The sequence below is a fragment of the Equus przewalskii genome, chromosome 20 (assembly GCF_037783145.1).
Source record: "Equus przewalskii isolate Varuska chromosome 20, EquPr2, whole genome shotgun sequence".
Classification (NCBI taxonomy): Eukaryota; Metazoa; Chordata; class Mammalia; order Perissodactyla; family Equidae; genus Equus; species Equus przewalskii.
Window position 1 is genome coordinate 26897663 of NC_091850.1, and position 16830 is coordinate 26914492.

At 41.1% G+C, this 16830-nt stretch overlaps 1 long non-coding RNA gene across 1 annotated transcript in view; it reads left to right on the forward strand.

Moving 5' to 3' along the window:
* LOC139077832 (uncharacterized) overlaps nt 1-16830 on the forward strand; it is a 216045-nt gene that overhangs the window by 178073 nt on the left and 21142 nt on the right. The window contains exon 6 of the long non-coding RNA XR_011530368.1: nt 12076-12262. This is a non-coding gene — a long non-coding RNA (uncharacterized lncRNA). The remainder of the gene's footprint in view (nt 1-12075; nt 12263-16830) is intronic.

Genomic DNA, 16830 nt, shown 5'->3' on the forward strand with positions numbered 1-16830 from the left:
AGTTTACACAACTAGAAAGTAGTAGAATTGAGGTTTGAACCCAGAGAGTCACATCCTTGAACTCGTCCTCTTAACCACAACAATCTTGACTGCCTCAAATTCTTGGAGCTCCTAGAAACTTCCTTTCGCCTCAAGGCTGTCACATCTGTTTCTCCGTCATGCTTTAGTGGTTCTCCAGTAGAGGTTTGGGAATGCACATTGGCGCCTTCAGCCTGGGAGGGTACCATTTCCCACACTGCAGCGTTATTTTTCTGGTAATTATTTGGTACTTATCTGTGTGGATTGTGGAAGTCGATGTATTACTAAGACAAATGTCAGGGTTCATAATGAATTCCAGGGCAGAGAAAATATTTAATCAGACGTGCTTATCAAGCCTCTTTTCCCTCCTTCAGAAATGTCTATGCTGCTTTTTAGCTGATACTGTCCCCTTGCCCTGACTGAAGGTTTGATGAACCCTCTGGATTATATAATGTGGTGTGAACTCTCTTCCTCTGGCCGTAGAAGATGATGGTTCTCAGATCACTGACATGAACATTTCCTGTCCTTCCCAGCTAATGAGGAACAGCCTTTCCAGGAAACGTGTGCTTTGTAGAGTCTGATATTAAGAGTCAGCCTGAGAATGGGGTGCAGTTAAGTATGATTAAAAGTAGAAGATTAAAAATGTTACAACAGGAAATGGAAAAGAATGAGAATTATGAACAAGGCGGCTCTTGCTACACTTTGACCTCAAAAAGAAGCTACCTAGTCACATGAGAAGGTGAAGGGATGCTGTGACCATAAATCACTGTTAAAATTCACATTAACAAAATTACATTTACACATGAGGAGAGGGAAAGCTAATTGGATTCTGATGTAGCCAAACTAATCAGTATTCTTTTCCCAGGCAGAAGATAGGATTTATACAGAGATGCCACTGGCATATTAATGGCCGTTGGTGAACAGCACTAAATGGTTTGGGGTAACTATTAGCAATGAACCGGCTTTTTAATCTAACCTCATAGATGTGAACCAAGAAAGATTATCTTCTAAGACACGTGTAGCCAGAGTGTAGCCTCAACTTAGCACCAGGTTCTAAGCAAAACATTTGAACATCTTTGGGCGTCAAAACCATGGGTGGATAGTCGATGACAGAAATCCAATGACAGCATGAGAGATGAGTTTTAGAGAGTAACATGTGGGTGGGGTTGTGAAAAACAGCTTCTAAACTTGGAGAAAAAATGAATCCTTCCTTTTCTTCTCCCCTAACCTGCCTTCATACACTCCAGGGTTTCTCCTTTATCCTTATCCATCATAAAGTAAAGAAAGAATAAACATTGGCATGCCACTTCAGCAAGGTCTGATGTCCACTCAAAATGTTTGGCCTGGAGACCAGATTTCTGCTTCCAGCCAAGATGGAGTACCAAGGACCAGAATTACCCTCCCTCTTGAAACAACCAAAGACCTAGAAAGTGTATGAAACAATGATGTTCAAGACACTGAATATCAGGTAACAAAACGTAATGACCTATGTGAGACAGGAAAGTGAGTCCTGTAATTGTCCCAACTCACTGCTTTGAGATAATTTACAGGCCACAGTTCAGGGAAGGGAAACACAGAGAAAGACCTGAGGTGAGGAGATAGACCTGAGAGATGGAGAAGATCAAGGCAGCTGGAGTGCTCAGGACAGAACACAAGGAAAAAGAGAGAGAGATCCACAGAGAATCATATAAAATATAAATGGTCTAAATGTCCCAATAAAAAGGCAGAGATTGTGCATAAAAAATTCAACTATATGTTGCCTACTAGAAATTCCTCTTAAAGAAAAACATGAATTGGTTAAAAGTAAAAGAATGGAAAAAGATACACCATGCTAACAGTAATCAAGGAATCAAAAGGAAACTGGAGCAACTAATTAATATCTGACAAAGTGTATTTAGAGCAAAGAATATCTCCTGGGACAAGGAGGGTCATTTCATAAACATAAAGAGGTCGATTCACCAAGAAGGCATAACAATCCTAAACTTTTATGCACCTAATGAGAGAGCATCAAAATACATGAAAAACTGATAGAAGTGCAAGGAGAAATAGATAAATAAACAATTAACCAGAGATTTCAGTTTCTCTCTCCCAATAATTGACAGAACAAGTAGACAGGAGACTTCAAGAAGACAAGAACAACACTATCAATCACATTGACCTAATTGACATTTATAGAACACTTCACCATATGACTAAAGAAGACACATTTTTTTCAAGTGCACGTAGATCATTTACTGAGGTTGACTATATTCTGGGCCATAAAACAAATATCAGCAAATTGTGTATTCTATAACCATAAGAGAATTAAATTAAATTAGTTTAACTTTAAATTAAATATCAGTAACAAAATTCCTTTGGAAATCCTCTCAAATATTTGAAAACTATATAACATACATATAAATAACACATGGGACAAAGAAGAAATCAAAAGCATTAGAAAGTATTTTGAAGTGAATAAAAATATAAAAATAGCATATCAGAATGTGTGAGAAGCAGTACTTAGGGGAATTTTAATAGTACAAATATACCTGTATTGGAAAAGAAGAAAGGTATCAAATCAATGACCTCTGCTTCCACCTTGAGAAACTGGAGAGAGAAGAGCAAATTAAAACTAAACCCCAACCCAAAATAGCTTCAAAAAAGAACAAAGTTGGAGACCTACCAACCACTTTCAAGACTTATTGAAAAGTTACAAGATAAAAAGTTACAAAAGTTACAAAAGTAATCAAGATAGTGCGGTGTTAGTGTAAAGGTAGACAAATAAATCAATAAAACACACTGGATGGTTCAAAATAGATCCTCATATATATGGACAACTGATTTTTGACAAAGGTACAAAGGCAATTTGTTAGAGAAAAGATAGTTTTTTCATTGAATGGTACTGGAACAATTGGACATTCATATGCACAAAAAACTGAACTATTATAATCCATACTTCATACCACACACCAAAATTATCTCAAAATGGATTAGAAACCTAAATGAAAACCCAAAATGATGACACTTCTAGATGAAAATATAGGAGAAAGTCTTTACAGCCTTGGGTTAGGCAAAGATTTCCTAGATACAATACCAAAACCACACTCTATAAAGGAAAAAATTGATAAATTTGACTTCATCAAAATTAAGAACTTCTTTTCAAAAGATACTGTTAAGAAAAAGAAAAGAGAAGCCATAGATTGTGAGAAAATATTTACTAAGCATATATCTGACTTCTATCCAGAATACATAAAGAACTCTTAACACTCAATAAGAACAATTGACCCAATTTAAAAAAAAGTGAGCACAAGATTTGAAAAGGCACTTAACCAAAGAAAATATATGCCTGGTGCATACGCACACGAAAAGATGCTCAATTTCATTAGTCATTAGGGAAATGCAAATTAAAACCATGCTGATATACCACATAACACCTATTCAAATGTCTAAAATGAAAAAGATGGACTCAATCAAGTATTCACCAGAATGTGGAGACAGTGGAACGCTCACACATTGCTCCCAGGAATGCAAAATGGTACAACCAGTTTGGGAAACAGTCTGGCAGTTTCTTGCTTTTTTAATGCGTATTTTTTTTCTCAACTTATTGAGATATAATTGACACACAACATTGTACAAGTTTAAGGTGTTGATTTGACACACTTGAGTTGATTTAATATGCTTACATGTTGCGAAATGATTGCTACCATAGAGTTAGCTAACACATAATTACCAGTTCTTTTTTGTGGGGAAAACATTTAAGATCTACTCTCTTCCCAACTTTCGAGTATACAATACATTCTCTTAACTGCAATCACCATGCTGTACAGTAGATTCCCAGAATCTACTCATTTTTGTACTTTTAACCAACATCTCCCCATTTTGCCCATCTCCCAGCCCCTGGTAACCACCATTCTACTCTCTGCATCCATGACTTCAACTTTTTTAGATCCCACGTATAAGTGATATCATACAATATTTATCTTTCTCTGTCTGACTTATTTCACTTAGCATAATGCCCTCAAGGTCCATCTATATTACCACAAATGGCAAGATTTCCTTCTTTCTTGTGGTTTAATAACATTCCATTGTATGTCTATGGGTGTATATATGTCACATCTTCTTTATCCATTCATCCATTGATGAAAACTTAGGTTGTTTCTATGTCCTGGCTATTGTGAATAATGCTGCAATGAACATGGAGGTGCAGATATCTCCTCAAGATCCTGTTTTCATTTCCTTTGGAGATATATACCCAGAAGAGGAAGTGCTGGATGATATGGTAGTTCTATTTTTATTTTATTTATTTATTTTTTGGTGAGGAAGATTGGCCCTGAGCTAACACCTGCTGCCAATCTTCCTCTTTTTGCTTGAGGAAGAGTGGCCCTGAGCTAACATCTATGCCCATCTTCTTCTATTTTGTGTATGAGACGCCGCCACAGCATGCCTTGATGAGTGGTATAGATCCACGGCTGGGATCCAAACCCATGAACCTGGACTGCTGAAGTGGAGCATGCTGAACTCAACCACTGCACCACCAGGCCAGGCCCTCTTTTTAATTTTTTGAGGAACCCCATACTGTTTTCCATCGTGGCTGTATCAATTTACATTCCCACCAACAGTGTAGATGTCAGAAGGATACTCTGGCCTGCTCTTTTGCAGGATCAGTAAAGACAGTTCTTCCAATGATTTCCTTCCTATAGGCAAGTCAGCAAAGTGACCTTCACACTCTATATACTCTAATAAATTGATTCACAACTTACTGGAATAAGTATTGGGCTTTGTTTATGTGTTGTGTTATTTGCTTAAGAAATACAGGGATTTCCCCCACTCTGGAATTAGGAACAAGATCTCAGTTGTGACTTATTCATGGAGTAGGCTGAAACATATCACCAGGCTGTGAGAACAACCCAGACTCCTTGTTTAGGACCAGGCCTTTTGTGTTCACCAAACACATCACACCTATTTCCATACTGACAGCAGCCTGTTTCCTTACACTGAGCGTTCAAATTTGTAGGCTTGCCTGCTACTTTTATATAACATGATAGGTGAAAGAAAAGATGCCAATTTCCATCTCCTCCCTTCTCAGAAAAGGTACCAGAACCAATGAACTCTCCTCTCAGTGAAAGCTCTGAGTTTCATGTGCATAGATCAAAGCAAGTACCAAACCCGTTTCACTACTTTCAAGGGCCATGGAGTTGGCACAGGCGCATTACGGGCTCAACTCCAGTTCCTTGTATTGATATGAGGCCATGTCTCCTTGGAGATAATCATGTCAGATCCGCATGCACTTTAAAAGTCACACAGCTGTCATCTCTGGGATTCAGGAGTGTGCAAGACCTACAGTTAATCTTCTTACTTAGACATCATAAAGGCTAAGAACGCCTCTATGTCTGAAGCTCATGTATAAGCACGTGTGTGTATGTTTGTATTCAAGTAAATAAAGTACTTTTCTTTTCTATAGAAGGATTCTTCAGTATGCCTTATAGGTGTGTGTAAATAGACAAGCATGAATGACAATAAGACAGTGTTCAAGTGACTCTGCAGACTGTTGGCAAAACACCAGAAAATTCCAATTCCTTACTGGATTTTTTTTTCCTGAGTTTGTAATGTGAGCGTCCAGTGCTCAAATTAGCCAGATAAGTGGCAAATCTCCCTTAACTCGGTGGCTTCTAAGGAACAACAGTAAATTAGTATTTGATTGAGCTTGGTCTTGAATTTCAGGATTTCCTTTCATCTGTCGAAGAGGCCGTGTGGAAGAACCGTACTGTTTGAGCTGAAGAGATATTTCTTGTCTCTGGTTTGCTTTGTTTGGACATTTCTGGCAGTGAACAGTTGCGTTTGTTTGCATGTTTATAAAGAGTCCTTTATTTCACCCTGTGTGAACTTGACATTTCACTTTTAATATAAATAAATTGAAAATAAAGCAGTAGTCACTTAACCCTATGCCTACCAGAGTAGCTAAATACAAAAACCAAAAGTCTAGAAGCTTCCAAATATGTCTGCTTTTGTTGGAATGACAACCGTCTTGCAGTAGCACAAAGCTAAATTGTTCAAGGAAATGGTGTTTTCCAATTTCTAGTCACTGCCTCAGTTGTGGTTCACAACCACGGTTATCAAGCCATTTTGACATCTTGGCTTTGTTAAATGAGCTTCATGGTGGAAGCCCAAATGCTCCAGCTTCTGACCAATACTTGGGCAATGACTTCTGGTTTCTTCTATCTCTCCCCTTCAGCACACACAAACATCCTACCTGTGCGTCTTTGTGCAAATAACCTAACCTTTTTGAGACTTTTTCTCACCTGTGAAATGTTGATAATGCTATTCTTTCACAGAGTTGCTAGGAAGATACAACGGATTGTGCATGTGTCTTGCACTATGTCTGGAATATAGTACAAGGCCGATAAATGTGAATCTCCTCCCCCTAGGCTTTCTCCTGTCCCCAGGACTGACTTCGTGGGCACGCGACCTGTGGAGCCGGGCAGGGCCCCAAGCTTAGAAGGTCCCCCCTTGTGGTTTTATGCTCTGCTGTCATTGTCTTAAAATTCATAATACTTTTTGAAAAAGGGGCCCATCCACATTTCCATTTTGCACTGGGCCCTACAAATTATACAGCCAATTATACAGCCATTCTGCCTATCCATGTTCCGTCTTTCTCCCCCTTTTCAAACTTTTTGGGTTTGAAGAACTAGATGTTCCCTTGGTTGCCCACTCAGTCCATTCCGTCAGTTGCCTACAACATGTTCTGGCTGCCAGAGTGATGTCCATGGCTGAACTCCATTTTCTCAGCCTTGACCTTGGCCTTACCTTCTCCTGCACACAGTCATCACGATGCTTCTGGTGAAGGTGCCTGTGACTAGATCAGGAAGTAGCTTTGTACAATAAAGCTATTCTTAAAAGAATATAACTTCTACTTGACCCAGCACAAAGATAGCCTAAAGAGGCCCCGTCAGCAGCCAAATCATCAGGTCATTGGTGATTTTTGTTTTCTAGTCTGTTCCTTAGTTTTCCCCACCAGGGGCAGAGCTAGAGTTTATGAGCCCCGAGCTTGTGTAATCTCGGAGCCCACTTTAGAAAAAAAAGCATAAAATTGCAAATACAGAATTATATCCAGGGCCTTGTGAGGTGCCCGTGCTAGGGAAGGAACCTGAGGCTTGTGCCTCCTTAGCTGCCCAGGAAATCTCGCCGCTTCCTCCCCTATGATCAAGGAGATTTTTACTTTCTAATCTTTCTGCTGTGCAAACAGAAAATGGTCATGCTGTACCCTGATCCATCATTCACATCACGCTGCTTTTTATACCCTGGTGATACAAAAGCATTTAAGGGACCTTGAGCACAGCACATTGTTTCTCTACTGTGCGTGTTGGAATTACTCAGGACAGGATTCCCTCTCTGTCTCATTCTGTGAGTGACTTAATCTGTTCCTATCCTTTGACACCATGCAAATGTCACAGGCTTGTTTATTTTTGTCCCCAACCCTGAGCTTTTCCCCAAGCTTCAGGCTCGTGTGTGCAGTGGCCTCCTTGACACCTTCAAGTGGGTCTTCTCTTTCCCTCGCTCTCCCCACATCCATCACAGTCCTATTGCTTCTTTCTCCAAAACAAACCTCAGATCCAGCCTTTTTTTTTCTTTGCATGCTCACTGCCACCAACCCAGTCCAGGTCACCTCGACATCCTATACGGTCTCCCCTATATGGTCTCCCCTTAACCACAAATATCCCACTCCAATACAGTCTCTGTTTAGCACCCAGAGTAATTTTCTAAAACTTCGATGGATCATCACCATCCTCAATTTCATATTCTTCAATGACTTCTCATCAAGCTTTAAATAAAATTCTTTATCTTGGTCTATATCAGGTCCCTGGCCCTGCACGATCTACCTGCAGCCTCATCTCCACCACTCTCCTTTTTAACGACAACGCCCATTGCAGGGCCTCCAACACACCATGCTCATTCCTGTCTCTGCGCCTTAGCCCATGCTGCGCCCTCTGACCTGGGCGGTTGAGGGTAGGGGTTCTTGACTCTGCTCTTTGCATCATGGGCTCTTCTCTTTTTCAGGTCTCAGCTGAGACATTTGAGAAAACTTCCAGAGTGTAGGTCCACCCTTCCATTATCACTGCACCCTGCTTGTTTCCTTTGTAGAACTTAGTATTTTTGGAAATTACATACTGTCTTTGTTGTTTGTTCACTTGTTAATTGTCTATTCCTCCATCAAGCTGCAAGCTCCATAAGAAGGTTAAGGACTGTGTCTGACATGCCTCGGATGGTGACCAGAGGAAATAGGCACTAAATATATATTTGTTAAATGAATGAATGAATGAATGAATGAGCTACCTTTGAGCATTGAACAGATCTTATTGTGTTTATTGTAGTGTACCACAATCTAATTATTTCTGTGTATCTTTCCCTGCTTGACTATGAACTCTCTGGGCAAGTTATAAATAATATTTACTCTTTGTATTGTCAGCATTTAACACAGTGCTCAAGATGCAAACATCCTACTATGTACTCAATTAATGCATATTTAATTAAATTAGCTGCCAAATTACTGACAACCACCGGCTCTCAACTTAGAGAGATTCAGTGGAATGCAAGAGAGATGATCACCTCAGTTGGAGGAGCAGATGATAGGGAGAGAAGTTTTAGAATTATCTGGGAGTAGGATAAACAAATGTTAATTCCACAATAGTAAGTTAGATCCTTGCGAGATACTTGAGACGGTAGATTATACCACAGCACTAAGAGTTACTGTAGTAGCTTATATAAGGGAAGAAAAGTCATGACTTTTCCCTAAACACAGCAGCACTGTTATCTGTAATACTCGTTAGGTTAAGATCTAATTCATCCAATAGATGCTCCAGAAATATTCACTGGTTTAATGAAATAGCAATTGGCACTTCTGAATGTTTTTATGTGGTGTAACTGTTTATCTCCTCAACTAAATTATAATCTCATTGATAGTAAAATCTTTGAGATATAATTGCTATTTCTTTGAATTCTCAATAGCAATGACCTACATTTTTTGCAGATAGAGTCACATCAGTAAACATTTGAGATTGATCTATACCATGTTTCCATACTATATGCCAAGGCAGAAAACCAAGCGATTCATTCTTATTTAGGGCTGTGAAACTCGTCATCTGCCTTCTTGCTAATGCCTAAACCTGGAAGGGATCTTACATATTACCTGGTGACACCTTTACTTTACTGACAAGGAAACAGTCTAGAGAAGTTATGTGACTTATGAAAGTGGCACCATGACGTGAATTAGACTTCAGGCTTCCCAACTTGGGCTTCAATGGTTACTCTACTATGGAATGCTGAGAATGTGGCTGCAGAAGAGTAAGGAAAAAAAAGAAACAGAAATTAGATAGGATTTACTTAAGTTACAGATTATTTAATGAGATTCTTGAGCATTGAGAAGTATTTTTATTTTATTAGTTTCATCAGTGAAAGCACAGTACTGATTCCCAGGTTAATGCTAGAGTAATTTGCCTTGTAAAGACTGCATTGTATTGAAACAGGGAGGAAATGTACAGAATTGGACTGGTCATATTTCACAGAGACAATGTTTGTGATTTACGATCCTTTCTCATTACTTTTCATAAACCAAAATTCATCTCAGAGCTTTAACTTAGGGTTATTTTATCTTTCTACGAGAGGAAAAAGGCATTTTTCCTCAAGACAAATAAATAGCTAGCAGAGAGTGCTTAATTATGAAGATAGCTCTAAACTTTGATTTACCCTCTTTTCCTGTTTTTACTAAATGTTAAAAATTAGTGTAAGCCCCAGTTTGAGATATGGAAAGACTCTAAACGAAGACCCTCAAATAATCTGACTTTGCCCAAATGACCCGGGCTGACCACACAGTTAAAAGACTTTCCTTCTACTGGAGGGTTGGATGTCCTATGGTGCCAAAGGGTCCCAGATGAGTAATGTCCTACAACTTTTTGGGGAACTCTGTTCTCCCCACATTGAGCAGGCTGCCAGTCGAGGGCATTACTAGCTCAGTTTGCACTTTGGAATTATCTGTGGAGTTTTTGAAAAGTATCACCCAGACCCCATCCCAGACCAATTCAATTTGAATTCTGACTATCTGCATTCTAAATATTTGAAATATTTGAAGTGGCATGAACCTGATGTGCAGTCAGGATTGAAAACCACTCATCCTAATGAGTCCTTCGGCCCAGATGGAGCCCTCTGTCCCAGCCCCTGCCCAGGTGGGAGAAGGACCCACATGAGGAATGGAAAGGCTGGTTGTGCAAGATCCCACTTGTTTTCTCCACTCCTGAGCTGTGAAGTCAGGGAGATAACAGTGGGTTCCAGGTGCGTGCCTGGAGGACAGATTTTGTTTTGTTTTTATCTTTCTGCCAAAGGTGCAAAAAGAGAATAAAGGCCTCCGCTATCTCCTGGAGCAGGGTTTTTCAACCTCAGCTCTATTGACGTTGGGGCCAGATACTTTGTTGTGAGGGTTGTGCATTGTAGGATTTTACCAGCATCCCTGGTCTCTACCCTTTAGATGCCAAAGTCTCTCCTCTCTCTGAGTTGTGACAACCAAAAAATGTCTCCAGGTATTGCCAAATGATGCTGGGTGGGGAGGGAGTGGCAAAATCACCCGTGGTTAACATATCCTAGAGACAGCAGAAGAAGCTCTGACGGGGAATTTGGCGGGAACTGGGAGGGCATGACTTTTGTAAGCATCAGCAAAGGAAAGCAAGCATGGCTGTGTTGGTGAAGACACTGGTGGACATGGGGATTTTGGCCAAGGTAGTAAGAAAAAATGCTATAGGGGGTCACAGTGACCATGACTGCGGGCCAGCAGGGAGTGGTGGAGAGACCTCAGCTCGTCATACTAAGGCTCTGGATCAAGGGAGCAATGCCAGGCAGCCAGGAGATCTTCTTCTTCTTGAAGAAGAGGGAAGATGTTGGTTGAACTTTGACTGGGCTGGCGGAAGGAAACATGGGAGGCATGTGGAAGGGTTGGGAAGGGACCTGAATGCCACTTTTGAAGGACTAAAATGTCACATTTGGATGGGACTGTTGAGGACAGCCAGTGAGAAGGAGCTATCCTTGATAGCGTGGGACTCCTAGATATTAAGTTAATGGAATGAAACCAAGAGCCTACTTTGCTTTGAAATCTTCTCAAGATTTATTTAACACTACAATTAATGTTTCCTTAGTCACAGGTATTAAAGCAGGACCTTAAAAGTTATACTGCATTTCCTTACACTCTTATAAATTTAGTCATATTTACCTAACTTACTCTCCCTTCTTTGATAGAAGAGGCAAGGGAGGTTAGAGAGTATGAAAGGGAGCAACACCCAAAATCTGTGAGATTAGTCCTGACTGATTTAAATCACATAATTCTACCATTTAGGCTTGGAAAGGACCATCATTTCCTCTGTGCTTTTCTATGATATTCTCACACAGAAAGATTTCTCCTTATGTCTACACTGACAAATGGTGTTATGCTTTTGGTAAAACAAAGGATAATACAATACATTTTTTTGCATATGTACAGTAAATGTTTTGAAACAAACAAAAAAACAGTTCAAAAACACTTGCCCAAGATGGTTCACATAGTTCACCAGGTTTTCCAGGTTTAGAGAGCAAATGACTTTCCTTTTATAGAGAATCATAAATTTTAAAGCAGAAAGTGATGTTGGAATTTATCTGGTCTATCAAATATCGATCTTAATAAAAACTGTGGAGTATAGGAATGTTGTACTAACCAGTTCTAACCTTAAAAATGCATTTGGCTAAATACAAGAAATGTTAAAATGGTGCTTAAACTTCAAAGTAAAAAAAAATTCCACTAGCTCTCCGTTTCCCCTTCTGACACATATAACTGCCATTTTACCATCACTCATTCAATAGTTTAGGAAACGTACTGTTAATTCAACGTCTTCAAGTGTTTCACTGGAAATAAACCAATTGCCACTTGGAAAAACTGTTGAAATGTGTTTAGAGAACCCTACACCACCGTTTCGCTGGTGGCAGTCCAGGTCCCATATCACATTGCAAACGGCTGCTTTTAGACCAGCTCAGCTTGTGCTCACTTTTTTTTTTTTTTTTTTTAAGGTCATGGAAGCTGAAGGTTGAAAAAGCAAACAGAAAAAAAAAAACCCCACATTTTATCCAGCTTAGAAATAAGCAGGAAACTCAGAGAACTTGTTCTTGACAATAAGACCTCAGTAATAATACTGAATAGAAATTCAACCAAGTGGATCTGACAGAAGCGAAGGCAGACATCCAGGAGATTCTTGTGGTGAGCGCTGAGTCACTCCCTGTGCCTCCTTTTCCTCATCTGTACATTGGGGATGTCAGCAGTGAAGCTCATATTGCTGTGAAAGTATGATCTCATGTGTATATATGTTTTAAATGTTTATAAATTCATAGATCTTTTCTGAAAGAAACATCCTCTCCAGAGATGGAGGTAGACTTACTCACAATTCTATATTCTGAATGGCAGCTTGAAAAATATTGTTGGTATCATCATGATCACCTCTAAATTAATTCTATGTTTGTGACGATTGTCATCCATGCTACCCCATGTGACCTCCTGCACCTGACTTTACCTGTCTTCAGACAATGCTGGTTCTACTACTGGGGGTTTACCCACTTGCTGTGGGATTAGGGAAAATTACTTACCCTCTCTGGGCATTGCTTTCCTTGTCTGTCAAATGGAGAGGGAGAGGTAAGTTATCTCTGGGGCCTCCAGCTCTCCTATTCTATGGTTAAGATGAGTCGGCTGTAGTGTGCTGATCCCCTGCTCCACTCACGCTGGTATAAGGGTATCTGTCCTCCTAGAAGAACATACAGGAATTTTCCGTATGGCTGGGAGAAAGGAGAAGCCCTGATCTAGTGTGTGCGTGTGTGTGTGTGTGTGTGTGTGACAGAGAAAGAGAGACAGGGGCTAGGGTTGAGGGGCCTTGGCAAAGCTCTGTTGAATACTGACACTCCTGTTTCCAAGAGAAAGCCCTGATAGGTGAAAACGACAGAAGAGAATTCCAGCACAGGCCCCTACTCCGATCTTCGGGGGTGCTGGATGCACCAGGAACATTAGAAGGCCTCTTCTTAGACATGGATGCGAGGCCCAGTGAGACTGTGGGATCTGGTTATTCTGGCTGGGACCCTGAGCTGTAAGTGCTAAGCAAAGATTTTCAACAAAATCATCCGTATAAGTGCAAGAAGGCTCTATGAATAAGAGTGTCTGTATTTAAAATGTTAAATAACAAAAGGAAGACACCAGTGTATGAAGTATGATCTCATTTCTATATATTATAAAGAAGATGTTTACAAATGCATAAATGGTTTTTGAAATGTTACCTAAGACTTTAGGGAATGGAACTGGTGGGGATGGAGAAGGTGAAAGAGGCAAGAGGCTGGCTTTTTGTGTGTGTGTGTGAGGAAGATTGTCACTGAGCTAACATCTGTTGCCAATCTTCCTCTTTTTGCTTGAGGAAGATTGTCACTGAGCTAACATCTGTGCCACTCTTCCTCTATTCTGTATGTGGGATGCTACCACAGCATGGCTTGATGAGCGGTGCCATGTCCAAGCCCACGATCCCAGCCAGTGAACCCCAAGCTGCTGAAGTGGAGCGTGCAAACTTAACCACTATGCCACCGGGCTGGCCCTGAGCCTGGCTTTTTATCGTAGTTGTGAAAAGAAAAAATGTCTTGTGCAAGTTTAACTTTTCTAATAAAAGCACTAATTAATCTAAACATATAGGTGGGATATGACATGAATTGAGTGATTTAAGAGGTTTGTAAACCACTTCCCCACCAGTACGTCATGGGAAGTACTGGGTTGCCTCTAATCCATGAGAGAAAGCATCACTTGATGAAGAAGGGTTGGGCTTGAGCATGGGACAGGCATGAATTTGGCTCTATCACCTGATGCGGAGCTGTACAACATTGAGCGTGTTAACCTCTGAGCCTGTTGTCTGTTTTCTCTATAAAACATGAAGACAATACCCACTTTGTAGGTCATTTGGGGGATGGAAATAGACAACAGGAGTACTAGGTTTTATTACTATTTTTAAATAGTAGGTTCTGGCACTACAGATAATTTGCACTGTCTGGCCATTATCCATTATCTCATCCTGGATCTGTCCCAAAATAGAAACTAATATTGATTGACTGATTTTACAGACACTTGCATAGTATTTGCTACATGCCAGGCACTCTTCTAAATTCCACATAATTTGTAACTCATTTAGTCCTCATAAGAATCCTACGAGGTAGGTACTATGATTATCATCCCCATTTTACAGATGAGAAAACTGAAGCATAGAGAGGCCAAGTAATTTGCCCAGAGTCACAGAGGCAGCAAGCGGTCATGCCAGGATTCCACTACGTGCACTGAGCATGGTGCTTGCCCTAAACCCCTATACAGTGTTGCCTCTGTGCAAAACCGGAAATACAACCTCATGTCTTTAAAACAATTGGCCTTCTTTGGGGGAATGTGCTGGATAACCAAGTCAGAGATGCTACTCTGCCCCTTTCTCCCACCCACTGGTCTGGGAGTTAAATAGGAACGAGGGGATTCACTTCCTTCTGGGGAGAAGCAGTAGAGAAAGGGCTGCTCCCCTCAGCCCCAGCAGTCACAGAAAGTGCCCCCCAGGGCCTCCACGTACCTGGACTCAGGCTCTCACATTTGCATCTCTGCTGCCTCAATGCAGATAGGAAATATTAAATTATGCTTGTGTTTACTAGATTCTATAAACATTCATTGGGTGTCTACTATGTACTTGGGACTTTCTGAGTCTATGGGGAAACCATACAAATGACCAGTGCCTGCCCTCAGAAAGCCTAAGGTATTGCAACTGGAGACCACTAGGTCTTAGACAGGAAAATATTAACAACAATAAGATAATAGATGGAGGTGCTAAGTGAGTTGACTTTAGGGAAATGATTCAGCCTAGGGCAGGCCAGTTCAAAGTTGAGTCTGACCACAGGAATGAGTATGAGAAGAGAGCATCCCGGAAGACTTGATTTTCTTTGTATAATAAAACTCGTTGATATTCACACCCAATCCTGAAGTTTAGTCTCTGGAAGTTTTAGGATACTAGACAGTTTCCCTCCTGGGGGCTACAGTGGACCTTATCCTATTTCGAGTGACAGAGATCACTTCCTCTGGAAATGCTTCCAGGGCCCCTCAAGCCTGGGCTGGCTCCTTCTCTGATCTCCCAGGTCACCCTGGGCACATCTCCACTGCTGCCCCTTGCATGTATGTCGCAAGGATCTGCTTAAGGGTCTCCCCCTGCCCTGCGGTTTGGAGGGACTGAGTTACACCAGATCAAACAGGTTTCTGCTGGAAGACTTCCCTGAGCTCATACGTGATGTCAATATGCAGCTTTCCCCAAACACATTTGACAGGTTCTCACGTGAAGAATACTTTTCAATGACTCATGGGACTAGAACTCTGAAGAACATAGTTTTAGAAGCACTGTGCTAGCTGTGGAGGAGAGACAAATCGTGAGACAAGGTCCTGCCCCACCAGGAGCTCAGAGTTTTAGTGGGGAAGACAAAAGTCTAAGTAAGGAATTCCAATTCAGACCTCTAAGTGTGAGATTACAGGTATGGACAAGGGATGTGGTAGCAGAAGGATACAGAGAAACAAAAAAAAAAGGCAGAGAAGTCTTCAAAGAGAGGCTGATACAAGAACCGAGTTTTCAAGGATGAGTTGTCTGCCAGGATAAAGGGAAAGGGCATTCCAGCTAAAAAAAAGCCTGGCTTTAAGAAATGGCATGGCTATTCAGGAGACGGCCACTGGTTGTAGACGAAGCATGAGGTACTAATTGGAAAATGGCTGTCAATAATCCTAGAAGAAAGAGGGCAAGTCAGGAAGGAGATTGGGTGCCAGGCATCATGCTTAAACTTTATCTGGTGGTAGGCAATGAGAAGCTGTGCAACCATGGAGTGAGACCATCAACTTCCCACTTTGAAAAGAAAATTATAGAGTGGCATGGTGGACAGATTGGGAGGTTGTAAAACTGGATACAAGTGACTGGTTAGGAAACTGCTGGAATGTCCAGTTGAGAGATGATGAGGGATAAGTAAGAAATTGGCAATGGAGAAGGAAAAGTGTGAACAAATAAACACATGATTAAGAGGCAAAATTGACTTATGGATGGAGGAAGGGAGATGAGTCAAAGATGACTCCCCAGTTTCTGGCTTGGATGATTGGGTGGTTGGTTGTATCATTATTAGCAGAAAGAACACACGAAGGGGAACACAGTCAGCTTAGAGGAGAAGAGTACAGCTTCAGTTTGGGGCATGTTGATTTTTAGGTTTTTATGAAATCTATAGGTAGAATTATAGGTCTGGAGTTAGGCTGGGGATATATATTTGGAAGTTGTCAACCTAAAAATAGTATCTCAAGCCATGGGAGTGGATGAGATCACCCAGCAAAGTGAAAAAGGAAATGAAAAGAAGCCAGCCCAGGACAGAAACCTGGAGAACAAATGCCCAGGGTGCATGGAGGAAGGAAGAAGGAAGTCCCAGTGGAGTGATGTGGCAAAGCCTCATGGAAATATGGCCTGGAAATCAGTACCTGTGTGTTGTTCCTGATCCTATCAGGAGTGTACTAACCCATGGGAGAGCCATGCCATGGTCAGAACTCGGAGTCCATGAGAGGAATCTTGGACTAACACCAGACCTGCCTGTACCTTGCATCTCTCCCTCTACCCATCTTTACTCCCATCCTTCAAGTTTGTGTCCTGGTGACTGGCCCCTCAAATGTCAACCTTCCCGCTGTGTTAAAGGGTGTCTATTCTCAGCTCCTGCCCTCAGTTCCAGGGAACCAGGCCCAAAATGATCAGGAAAGGCAGC